We start from the raw sequence: 12,340 nt of genomic DNA, 5'->3' as shown, positions 1-12,340 counted from the left end.
AGAGGCTTTGCCTGCTGTGGCCTTGCATGAGTTTTTTGGCTGCTGCTAGGGCCCGCCTGGCATGGTGCCCTTGATGCTGCCTCAAGCACGTGTCTTGGGGCTGCAGGTGCATACTTCCTTTGGGGTGAAGAATTTAAGCGTGGGGATGCAGGGACGCTGCAAAACCTCGTTATAAACCCCTCCCATTCTTGAGAGTTCCGAGCATGTTGTTTCTCCTGGGATGTCAGAGCTCTGTGCTCCCAGAAGGACACAGCCACCCCTGTGCCAGCATCAGTCTTGGCTGAGAAGCTCGTTGCATCTCATGTCGTGACTCCCCTTTTCTCCCTTCCTGGCATGTTTCATGTTTGCTGGGTTGCACGCAGAGGTGTTTCCAGTGGAAGCAGTGGTGGCTGTGGATCAACTCCCAATTCCCCTGTCACCCTGTGGCAATAATGCCTCAGTGACCAAGTGCCAGGGAGACGTGGCTGTGCTCAATGTGTCCCTTCCAGCCAGCACCTTTCCCCTGATGCCCTGATGCAGTCTAGCTGGCTAGGTGTTGTTTTTAGTACATGATAAACAGTGGTGCACTCCAAAGCCCTGCTGGTTTCACCTTCATTTGCTGCCCTTGGTGGGAGCTCTGCAGGGAAGCTTGAGTGATTCTACCTTTATGTAATAATCTTGGGAAGATTATCCCAAAGAAGCTGGGAGGAGGTGGTTCACAAAAACCAATAAACACTTTTATTCCTCCCTTGGCTGAAGGGTGAAAGCAGATCTATGGTGTCTTTGCTGTGACTGCCCAAGGGGCAGATTGTCAAAGCTTGTTCCTCTTTACCAGGAGCATTTTTGGGAGATGCTGGTGTGGTCTCCCATGGGGGGGGACCCCCTCGCTGGGGATGGCTGGCTGAGTAAGATCCCATCGTCAAACACCTTAAGTGCAACACAACTCCTTAATTCTTTGCCTTGGGAAAAGCGGGGAGGGAGGTTTCTGGTTTGTGCCCTGGCCAGTGGTGAGTCCCAGCAAACATCTGGACGACAAGAGGCAGATTTTTGCGTGGTTTTCGGGTAACAAGGGTGAAGGGAGCTGATAAGCGTGGGTGGACTCCAGACACTGTGGGTAGTTGCTTTCTTTAATGGTATGTTGAAGTTACTACTGTTCCAGATTCCTTTCTCCCAGGCATTTGGAGGGAATAGCAGAGCTTGTTTTTATTAGTTCATCTTCTCGAAGTGGCAGCAGAGAACAGAGAGGTGTTTCTTTGTAACCTCGTAAGGCTTAGAGTTGGCAATTTCATAATCTGACAGTTCTGAGAGCAGGAATTAGAGGGGGAAAATGCTGGACCAGGCCTTCCTGCAGAGATTATAAACACTGAAACATGATTTTTTTCTTTTGGAAGAGCCCTTTCTTAAAGTGTGAGTGATCAACCATGTCAAATTTATCTTTACTGACTGATGTTTGCAAAGATGTGAGGGCACTTGAAGAGTGCTTGATTCCTGACTTTCTATATTAAGCTCTCTGCTTATTTAGACACTATTTACCTCTTGGGCTTTCCACATGCTGCCCTGGGTACAGTGGGCTATATTAGGGTAAATATTTTAAGGGCCTATTTTAAGGTGTCACGTTAAAACTTTGTGTTGTTTAGAGGGCCCTTGGCAGAGGGGCTGCTCCTCTCTGAGAGGAAGGACAGGCTGGAGGTTACTCAAAAAGGAAGAAGGAAGATGCCCACCCATCTGCCCCCAGCAATGCTGGGTGGGATTCAGCAGCTCTGGGACCACCAGACCATCCTGGACTTCAAGACAGGAGCTGGTGAGCTGAGCTCCTCATAACAGCCAGGGAGAGAAGTTTGCTCCTCTGGAGGTTTGACACGTCACCTTGGGACAGGCAGCCTGGAGGGACCTGAAAAAATCTTTTAGTCCCTTGTTTAACAGACAAGGCAACCAGAGTAGGCCTGGTTGGGATATTTAAGATGACAGTGGTTCTCTGAAGGCACATACAAATTAGTGGCAATTGGGAGTGTGTTGAAAACACTGGCCCCCACCTCTTGCTGTTTATTTGTATTCGCCCATCAGTCAACCTGGCCAGACTGAGCACCTGTGGCCAGGGCTGCTGGATGAACCTCCTCTTCCACCCAAAGTTCTTTTCCATAGGCCACCTTCCACAGTAAATTGTCAACACACATTTTGCCATCACATGGCTGGGGCTTCAAGAGATGGGTTTCCTCTAGGCTCCTTCTGACATGTGCTGACTGACTTTCTCACTCAACACCAGGTTGTTTCCACATAGTTCCTGCACATGCCTGAGCTGTAGGTACACCTGACTGGTTGTAATTCTGTATTTCCTCCACACCCCACCCATCCAAAAGCAGCTCCTGCTGTTCTTGTGACTCTAGGTGCAGTGGGAGGGAGGCAGCGCGGTGTGAGGTGCTCACAGCACTTGCCACGTTGCGGCTGCTGGGCAGCAGTGTGAAATTTTCCATCAGGGAAACGACAACCAGATTGCCACAGATTATTAATGTGGCTGCTAAATAGCTTGTTTTTCTACAGAGATGAAGCAAAATGCAGGTAGAAACTATTAGCTTTGGGTAGAGGAATATAAATGTGATTTAAAGGTAGACTGAGGGGGATTTTAAATACACTGTTGAACCAATTGACTGATTCGCCTTAAGGAAGCTGAGCCTCTGCAGCACTGTGGGTTCAAACAGCTGCGGCTTAGCAAAAGATTGTTCTGCCATAGAGCAGGAGTAAAATGTGCTGCTAAACCAGAGGGTTTCTGTGCTGCTTTCCCCCCAGCCCTGGCTGTAAGCCAGGCTCTGTTCCATAATGTGCTGCTTTTATTTTCCTTTTTTTCCTCCAACTCCTTTCTTGGAGTGAAAAGCAAAGGCTTTAGTATGAGGCGTGATGTTGGACTCCTCAGTAGGGGAAAGAATTCGGCAAGGGCTTCCTTGAGGAAGGGCTTTGGGGGTTTTGTTTTTGTTTTTAAAATCTGGTTCACATTGAGCTTCCTGGCGGTTCTGAGTTTCCTTGTCTGAACTCGCATTGTATGAACTATACCCTACATATTCTTTTGTTTAAATAGCACTTGAATTTCAGCCGCCGTCTCTGCAGTGTTTTGCCATTGTTAACATAACAAGAAAGAGACTGGAGAGTCCTTCACTGGCCTCCCCAAAGCTGCAATGGGTTCAAATCCCTGCCTGGGTCTTGTGTGGACTTGGATCTAGATTAGTCCAAAACTCTGGTGTCTCTGAAAGGAAAAAAGAATTGGTTCAGACCTGTGGGGAGCCTTTTGTTGATTTTTAAGATCAAATTGGAGAGGTGACAAGGATGAATGACTCTCTGGGACAACACCCAAGGAGAAAAGCTCATTATCCATGGGAGGCAGTTCTTCAAGGAAGTGGGATGAGGCGATGCCTGACATGTTCCCAGCATGAGTGCAGCCATTGGAGGACCCCCCGCTACAGCAGCGTGTTGTAGGGATCCACAAAGCCACAGTGCCCAAAGCCAAGGTGGGCAAACTCCTTCTGCAGGAGACAGGAGCAGCCTAAGCCCATGGCAGCATCTCAAGCTGAATTCCTGGTACATTCTGCTGCAGGGGAGAGAGCTGGGTACAGATGATATAGAGTTGTCACTGGTAACATTACGATCTAATAGCTGCTGCAGCATGGAAATGTCAACCATCTGCGCCAAGGAGTCAAAGGAAACCTTGCTGGCAAAATGCATTAAAGTATCTATTTATGCAAACAGTCAAGGCTTGAGAACAAGAGGGTTGTCTTAATCAGCATCATAGAACATTAAATTTTTAGATATCCAGTATGATGGGGAGGGGAGGTGAATGGTTAGAAAACCTGCCAGCATGGAGCAACCATTAGGCTGCAGGTTCAAGTATTAATAATAGTCACCCAAATGGTATTTATGTACTTCTGCGTCTGCCTGAATTCAATGTGCAGGGAAGAAGGTAAATGGAAATTATTAGCTATCATAACAGCCACTGATTGATTTCTCCATGTGGGAGGAAAATTGGATTGTTCCATGGAGGAAAGGTGTAAGTGAACTGGGAAGTGGGGGTGTGACAGGTTGGTGCCCCAGGTCTCAGGGTGCTTGTGTGTCCAAAATTCTGGGCAGATTGGAGAGTAGCAGGTCTGGATCCCTGTATGAGCACTGTCTCAAAAGATAAGGGCATATTTGGGACGAGAAGTACTTTGCTCCCAGGACTTGGTGGTCAAGAGCATCTCAATCCCCACCAGTTTCAAGCCCAGTTGAACACTTTGCTGCTGGTAGATGGCAGCTGCAGATTTGTCAGATGTGTGGAGGCTGCTTCTTTGACCATCCCTATGTCCTAAAATGAGGTCTTGCCCGGTGCTCGTTCACCTCCTGAGGAGGCTGTGGGAGATCTGGGGACTGGTTACAGCTCACCCTTGTCTAGCTGCATAGGGCAGCCGTGGACAGCACTGTGTGCCTTCCAGCCTCTGTGACTCCATGCCAGGTCAATCCAGGGCACGTAGATTTTATCTTCTGTGATGTGCATGGATTTGTGTCAGGTCCCCAGGTCAGGAAGGAAGGGAATCCTTTTGTTTTGTAAAATATTTTTGTTATTTCTTGCATCTCTTCTGAGTTGTTTCCTGTGAGTGCAGGGACTCAAAGACCTGCCCCATGTCCATGTCCCACACGGTGCTGCACGAGGGGCTCTCTGCATCACACACTGATGCAAACTGGTGCTGTACTCCTTAACCCTGTACCCTGGCTGTGTCACTCCAACTGAATGGTACAGACCAGCTTTGTGGTGAAATTTCTCATTTGATACTTCCCTGTATGAGTCTGATTCATTAGGCTTTATTTTAGAAGGGCACTTACACAGGTGTGTGCATCCCTGAATCAATGAAACAGCCTTTCCTTGGAAAACCTCCATCTTCCCAGGGCTCTTCCCAGGAGTTCACAAGGCCTCATGTTCATGCACTGCCTTCTCTTCCTATAGAGGTATCTCCACTTCCACTGAGGTGCACATCCCACATCTCTATTTAACTCCATTACACATCTCTCCAGCCCTGTGCCAGCTGCTCTTAGCCAAGCAATCAAAGCCTTGGCAGCTCAGCGAGGCTTTTCCCTCCCTCAGTGCCTGCTGGCTTTGCCCAATGTAGGGCTTGGAGCTACCATCAACTTAATTCCTCGACACTCCAGCTGCAAGGGGCACCCCCACGGCAGGCAAATGCGGTGCCCTGTGGGTTTGCACGTGCTGTATTCAATTAGCTCCTGGTTATGCAGAAATTACTCTTATTAATGGCTTGTTGTTGGAGACTGGAGGAGACAACCCCAATGGAAGTCATCAGAGCTGTTAATCGCTAGGATTACCAACTTCAAAACCAGTTTTCTATTTATTAGTGGGGGTAATTCTTTTTATGGACCTTGGGCATTCTTCTGCTTCTCGAGGATTGGAAGGGTTTCTGAGGTCTTGTAGAAACTCACATGTTTTAATTGACCCAATTGTGAAGATCTTCCAGGGATAAAAAATGCCATGGTCCTCTTAGTCGTTAAAAAATGGGCTGTGCCTACAAAGCAGACCTTATCCTGGTTCTGGAGACTGAAATATTTGAAAATTAAATGGGATTTCATGCAACTGGAAAGGTTATTATTTTTTATCAGATAAATCAGTTCTCTCTATGCTTTAGGGATGAGCCTATATAGATTCCTTGACACCTGCTAAAGTTTTCTTCAGCTTCCTGTTGGGGAACCATAAGTGTCAGTCCTTTCCTGTTAATTTAGTTCAGAGGCTGAAAATACTTGGGCTACCTTAGATCTCATCATTACAGCTGTTGTTTCAGCTGTCATCCATACTCTCATGTTATCTCTGCACGGGCAGCATTGAGAAGAGACTCCAGCTAGGTGAAATGGAAAAATGATGTGCACTTTAAAAACTTGCTTCATCCCTGTATGGATGAAAAATTGCTGCTGTATGCAGATAGCCAGGCATTTCTTTCTATTACTTCTTTGATTATTGTGGTTGTTTCCCTTGGGTGGGATGCAGGAAATTCAGCTAGAGCATCTGGAACACCCTCAATTTGCACCACAAACCCTTTCATCTGTAAGCACTTCTGGTTGTTGGTGTTTTCCCAGGGATCAGTCCATATTTTTTCTTAGTTCTCCTGGTAGAGGTTTGTCCCAATGCTGTTGGCCCCTGCGACTCTGCCCTGCTGACACTCATGTCCTCACAGAGCCCATTCCCATCCTGCTCAGCCCCCAGCAGGAATGGGGGCAGGAGCTGAGTGTTTTTTCCCTCATCTCTGCTGGATTACAGCTCTTTGTTATAATTGGTTTTTTGCTGATGTTAGGAAATGAGCGGCTTCTCCCCCATGGATGTCTGTCAGCATTAGAGATAGTGTTACCAGCATCAGAAATCCAGGTTCAGCAGAACTGTGCAGGAGCTCTACAGTGACAGCATTTTTCTTTCCCTCTTTTTATTTCCTCCCTCCCCTGGTCCCTTCTCAAGTCCTAATGGGGAGATAAGTTTCAAACTTGGTTTAGATTAACCAGAAATAGAGGGCTTTAAATCCTAAGTACTTACAAGGTGTGACCAAGTAGAAATGCAGCTTTTGTTCAGCTTAAGCTTCTGTGAAACCTGGGCAGAGGGATGAGCTGGTTCCTGTTTTTCTTGCATTTTCTGAAATAATACACATCCAGAAATCTCAAGCAGAGAGAGATAAGGAGTCCAGGCAAGAATATATGCTGTCCCTCCTGAGAGTGATAAAGAGAACCCAGCTGCAGGACTTGGTGCAGGAGGGTGTCATCTGCAGGTCCTGTTTATGGGTCTGGGCAGCCATGGTTCATGGAAGGTCCCTTCAGGGTGGGTCAATGAAATTCTCTATCAAATCTGGGGCTCATTCCCTCATTTGCACCCCACTCTCAAGGTAAACAGGTGGGGGCTGGGGACTCAGCCCTATATGGGCAATCGAGGCCAGGGAATTCAGTTTTTTTGCCTCAACAAAGATGTGTTGGAGAGGAAGGTCTTGCACCAGGAGGTTCCATGTCCACAGGACTCAGCTCCTTCTCTCTGCAGATGTGGTCTGGGAAGGGACACTTGTTGATTGGAATGGGGAAGGCTGAGTGGAAGACAAGGAGATTAGCAGAAGGGATGGAAGGGGAATCCCTCCTGTGCACACGGCTCTGATTTCTCTGAAATGAAAGCTGCTTTCCTCCCTTTCTTACAGCATTACTTGCTGTGGCATGAAATATTCAGCCTCCATTCAGCCTGTAAGAAAATCCTTCCTTCCCATGCAGTGAAGGGATGTAGCTGGACTTGTTAACTTGTCTGAAAAGTCATTTCCTTATAATAAATGCCCATAAATCCTGAACATCCCAGCAGTCCTTCTCCAGCCCACTGAGCAGTGAGCACGCTGTCCTTTTCCATGTCTCCAGCCCCAGGAGGAGCAGAGCAAAACCTGCTGCAATCCTGCTATTTTCTGAATTGTTTTCCTTAACCAAGTTGGCAAAGGACAAGTAAAGAAAGTCTATCATACCCCGATTAAGCATGGCTCAGGTTTGCTCTGCTGGACACAGGACAGTAGTTAAAGCCTGATACCTTTTAAGAAGCCCCAAAGAGAATGACTGTCACTTCTGAAAATATGTGTGGTTTGAGTTTCTATTTATAAAGTCACAAGCAACTCCCAAGCCAACAGGAGCTGTATTTACTGAAGGGAACTGAAGTGGTATTTTGGATGGTCGTGGCTCGGTGGGTGCACTGATGCAGGGGGTTAATGTGGATGCGATAGGGGCAGTGCATGGAGAAGGCTTGTGGGTTGAATGAGGACACAGCCATGAGCTATCAGTCATGGGGAACTGAGCGTGGGAGAGGGCAAAGACAGGGCACCTCATTTTGTTAATTAAGAGCTGCTTCTGTTCGTGAGAATTTCTTGCATTTTGCCCCAGGACGTGTGGTCTGGCTTCTGTTCTGGGGTGGACCTGGTGTGTGTCTGCACCCACATGGAGGGTGGAGAGGATCTTAACAGACCAGCATCAAGTTGAAAATCCTATCTTTGTGTGACCCATTTGATTTTCTTTCTTATGTATATATATTAGAAATCTGCAAGTGATGAGTCAGTAAAATGTTGTTGGTGTTTCCTGTGAAATAGCTGAGGTCGCTATTTTCTTTCTGTGTTATTTTTCCTAGTTGCCATGGTAATGATTTCAGAAAGGTCTTATTCTTGCAGCAGTTTGAATGGGTTAGAAGTTTTCATGGTCTTCTGGATACGCTCACAGAAGCAGAGCGATATCTCAAAGATATCCCTTGGGATCAGGAGGGATCTGCCTCCTGGCTGCGCATCCCGCCCCTTGCTCTGCACTGTGGTGAGACAGAGTGGGTTTTTCTGTTTTACTGTTAGCAAGATAGGGAGGAAAGACCCCAGGGTGCTTCTGTTCTTTTGTGTTGGCATCCCAGGAGCAGGGGCTGGACAAGGTCAGGCTTGCCTGCATCCTAGAGCTCATTGTCTGGACAAGGGGAGTGTGGGATGGATGGATGGATATGTGCCAGCCATACCCACGGCACTGGGTGCAGGTCTGATGATGATGGTGAAGACCCTGTGCCCTAAATGGGTCACAGCTGGAGAAAGGCAGGAGTTGGAAGCCTTGTAGGCTCTGGGCACTGTCTGCCAGGGCACTTGGTTGCACTTCATACTGCAGCAGGGCTTGTTTTTCAGAAATTGGGGAGCACAGGCCCTGGGGCTTGCGTGGCCCCAGCTCCTGTCCTCACCTTCTTCCCTACTCAGTGCCCACAGCCTCACTTGCTTAGCAGACACCTTGGACCCCTGTGTGCAGGGAGAAGAGGCATGTGCCCACATAGAAATGGAGTATGTCCCTTCTGCCATTGAGCTTCTACTCAACTTTAAAAACAGGGGGGGGGGAAAAGAGAAAGAAATGCATTACAGCCTATTTTGGAATGCCAGAAAAGGGCAAGGTGCTGGTCCAGCTTTGAGATACCTCTTGATGCACTCTGGGAACATCTTCCCTTGCTTCCTCCCATCCCCCCTGGCAGTGCCCTGCTTGGTGCCAGATAGCCCTGCCTGAATCCTTGAGACAGGGTGCAGAGAACATGCCCTCCTGGCTGCCACTCTTGCCCCCTGCCAGGCAGGATCAGCTCTGGGTGGGTGCCAGCCCAGCCCTCCTGCTGCCCCAGTGATGCTCTGTGTTTTTTGAGCAGCACTGCCCTGTCTGCTCTGATTTCTTGTGCTGCCACAACTTGTCAATGTGCTGTTTGGTACATCAACAAATCGACACTACACAAACAGAAGACTAACAGGGAATGATTTATCCAGGACAACATATCTGTGTGTCCAGCAAGGCAAGATGTCCTGTAAACAAAATTCAGTATTTACTGAGGGCTCATCGGCAGAGCTGGTGTTTTGTACCACACTTGAATTACACTTGGATCTCGCTCTTTCTGAGTGTTGCTTGTTTAATCATAGGATGTTTTCCTTTTAATTAGGCACTGCAGCTACTGATGAGAGAATTAGCAGACTCTTCTTTTAATGGAGAAGCTGAGGCTGTGGCAGCTGTGCTGTAATGGGGGTGGTGGGCAGAGGCTTTGTGCTGCATAGAAACCCCAGGCTCTGCACCTCAGTTTCTGCTTCCTGAAAAATGTCTTTTTAGGGTGGTCCTGGAAGGTTTTTTTTTCCCCCCTCAATATATCACTTAATCAAAGGAAGGATGTTACTTCCCCCAGCTGCTGTGTTGCGGCCCTCAGAGAGAAAATCTGAGTGATTTTGCCGGCTGTTTTCCTCCCAGCACTGTGAGGATCCATGGAGCTGGTTGTGTGCCAGGAGTCAGTGAGTCTCTCAGGTACATCATGTCTAGAGCTGGTCGATAGTGTTTTGATTAGACAGTTATTGTCAGAAAATGGCAGTTTATCACATTTGAAGCTGTTTGTGGGAGAGGAGCAGTTTCAGTGGACTGGCCTCAAAAACCCCCCAACTTTATTGGAATATGTTGTCTGAAGTGTTTGAAATGTCCAGTTGGGGGGTTAGCTCCCTAATGGTTCCCATTGGTTCCCCAATGACAGCTGGGGAACAAAATGTTCCATATTCTTCTTCAAGCCAATTTTTATTTATGTTTTTTTAATTTTGGTTGATTTGCAGTACAGAGCAAAGGGATAAAGGAATGGGGACTGAAACAGAGGGAAGAACCTCCAAGATTTTGTGCATTGTGTCTTAGTTTCCCAAGTCTGAAATTTTGAATTCTTGTTTGGGATGGGATGATAATTTCAATTCCCATGGGAGAGAAAATCATGTTTCTGCTGTACTATAATGATGTCTCAGGAAAGAGGTCTCAAACATATTTGTGATTTCTCTAGAGTAGAGGCATCTTATAAAAAAATCTTATTTTATACATCTGTGGCTGAATGAAAATCCCATAGTTGGCATTCTTAGAAGGGTCTGAATCCCCACTGCCTGGCTGAGATTCCCTGGGGCAGGATCATGATCACAGCCCCCCTCTCTTGGTACAAATAAATCCCAGTGGTGTCATGGCAGGGGTCCCCCATGGACCAGCTGCAGCTCTGTGTCCCTTGAAAGGGATGATGAGCTGCTTCAGGGGACTCATGAGCTGCCCTGGGGACCCCTGAATGGGACTGAGGGTCTTGAGGGGATGCCCTGCTTCACAGATGGCTGTGAAATCCCCCAAGTAATTTGCATCGCCCCATCTCAACTGTTTAGGGATGTGTAGTTTCCCAAGGCAAAATAACTCAGCTGATTCAGCCAGGTCAGAGTGGGGTGTGCTTCCAGTAGATGCTCAACTGACCCACCCCAGCAGAGCTCCAGGCTGCTCTGGATCTTCATTATTCCTGGATGGGTGACATGGATGTTTTCCCTTTCTCTTTCAATCCAGTTTGACCAATTAGTTTTTTGAATATTAATTCTCACCTCTGGTTCAGGAGTTCCTGCTCTTCATTTTTATTATGTCTGCCCAGTGTCTCAGATATTGAAAACTGTTTCCTGCAAGAGAAGTGGAAAAGAGTGTGTGGAGGAGGAGTGGGAGGGCAGGCAGCTTTTTTGGAGTGAAGTAATGGGAGGCAGGTAGATTTTTTTGCTGCTGTGTCAGCACAGGTTGACCCATAGCCCTCACAAGCCAGTGCCAAGACTATTTGGGTGTTGGATATCTCCTGAGTTGGATGGTCTGGGAGGGAAATTTCATGGGCCAGAGGGGTCACAGCCCCTCCAATGTGTGCTGAGGATCCTGGGAGAGTTCCAATGTAAGTTCTGCTCCCTCTCTGCCTCCCCACATCGCCCAGCTATGCCCTGCCAGCACCTCCCATCTGGATTTGCACATTCCAACAACATCTCTGCCCATGAAGTCCAAAGTTTCAGTAATCCATGCTAATAACATGTCATCCCTTTCCAGAGCTGTTGGATTTTCCATGTCAGCCCCCACGAGGAAGGGATGTTGTGACTGTGAGAGATGTTGGGTGAGGGGTTTAACTGGGTTGTGCCTCCAGCTGCATTTCACTCTACCACTGCAGAGGGGGAACAGAGGGTGGAAGTCAGCCTTTAGGGTCCAGGTTAGTGGTGCTGATGGATGAGAAGGAAAGCTTCCAGGAACACATCTCCTTTCCAGCTGTATCACTGCGGTACTAATAAAGCACAGCCTGCCTTAGCACTGAGGCACTCATGAATGAGTTGGCATTTTTTTTTGTGAGCGATGTAGAATTGTAGCTATTTCAAATTGTCCTGAGGTGCAGCTTGACATATAAGTTCTTGGCCTATTTATTACCCTGTGTCTGAGTGTTCCCATAGGTATTACAGCATTAAACCATGGCTGAATTTAATATTGGGAGCTGCGGTGTTTGTATTTTAGCTGTAGATCAGTGGCAGGTGATTTGGGCTGTGGGCATGGTGTGTTTGGCAAGCTCTAGCCAAGGGATCTGTTCTTCAGCAAGGATGTTTGAGATATAAGTTGTGTTCAACGCCTTATTTTTTTTACTTTTTTATTACATTTTCTTTTAAATGCTGCTGTTTCCTCCTTTGCTATCCTGTGTCATCACAAGCTCCTGCCAATATCCGTGCAGGGATATTATCTGTGCAAGTCCTCAGGGATTCACTACTATGTTGAGACAACATCACACCAATTTGGGTCCCCATCTACCCTCAAGCTGGGTTGGAGCAACTTGAGCTGCAAAGGCTGGGCCTGGGTAGTTTAACCCTTGGAAACAAATATTTGAATGCCTCCATGGATTTATTTGTGGTTTTTGCCAGCATGTATTTATGAACCCCTTGGTCACTGTCGTTTTTTGAGGCTCTAGAGCATGGTTGACCAAGCGCTGATCCTGCCCCTGAGGTCTCTATTCTTGTGGTTGCCATCATGTCAGGGTTGGGTCATCTGAAGTCAAACCCTA

At 47.4% G+C, this 12,340-nt stretch overlaps 1 protein-coding gene across 2 annotated transcripts in view; it reads left to right on the top strand.

Moving 5' to 3' along the window:
- Positions 1-12,340, top strand: part of CACNA1G (calcium voltage-gated channel subunit alpha1 G) — a gene marked incomplete at its 3' end in the record, with an annotated part of 97,518 nt that overhangs the window by 20,163 nt on the left and 65,015 nt on the right. The window lies entirely within an intron of this gene.

Source organism: Fringilla coelebs (assembly GCF_963513975.1).
Source record: "Fringilla coelebs genome assembly, chromosome: 19".
Lineage (NCBI taxonomy): Eukaryota > Metazoa > Chordata > Aves > Passeriformes > Fringillidae > Fringilla > Fringilla coelebs.
This window is presented reverse-complemented; position numbering and strand designations above follow the sequence as displayed.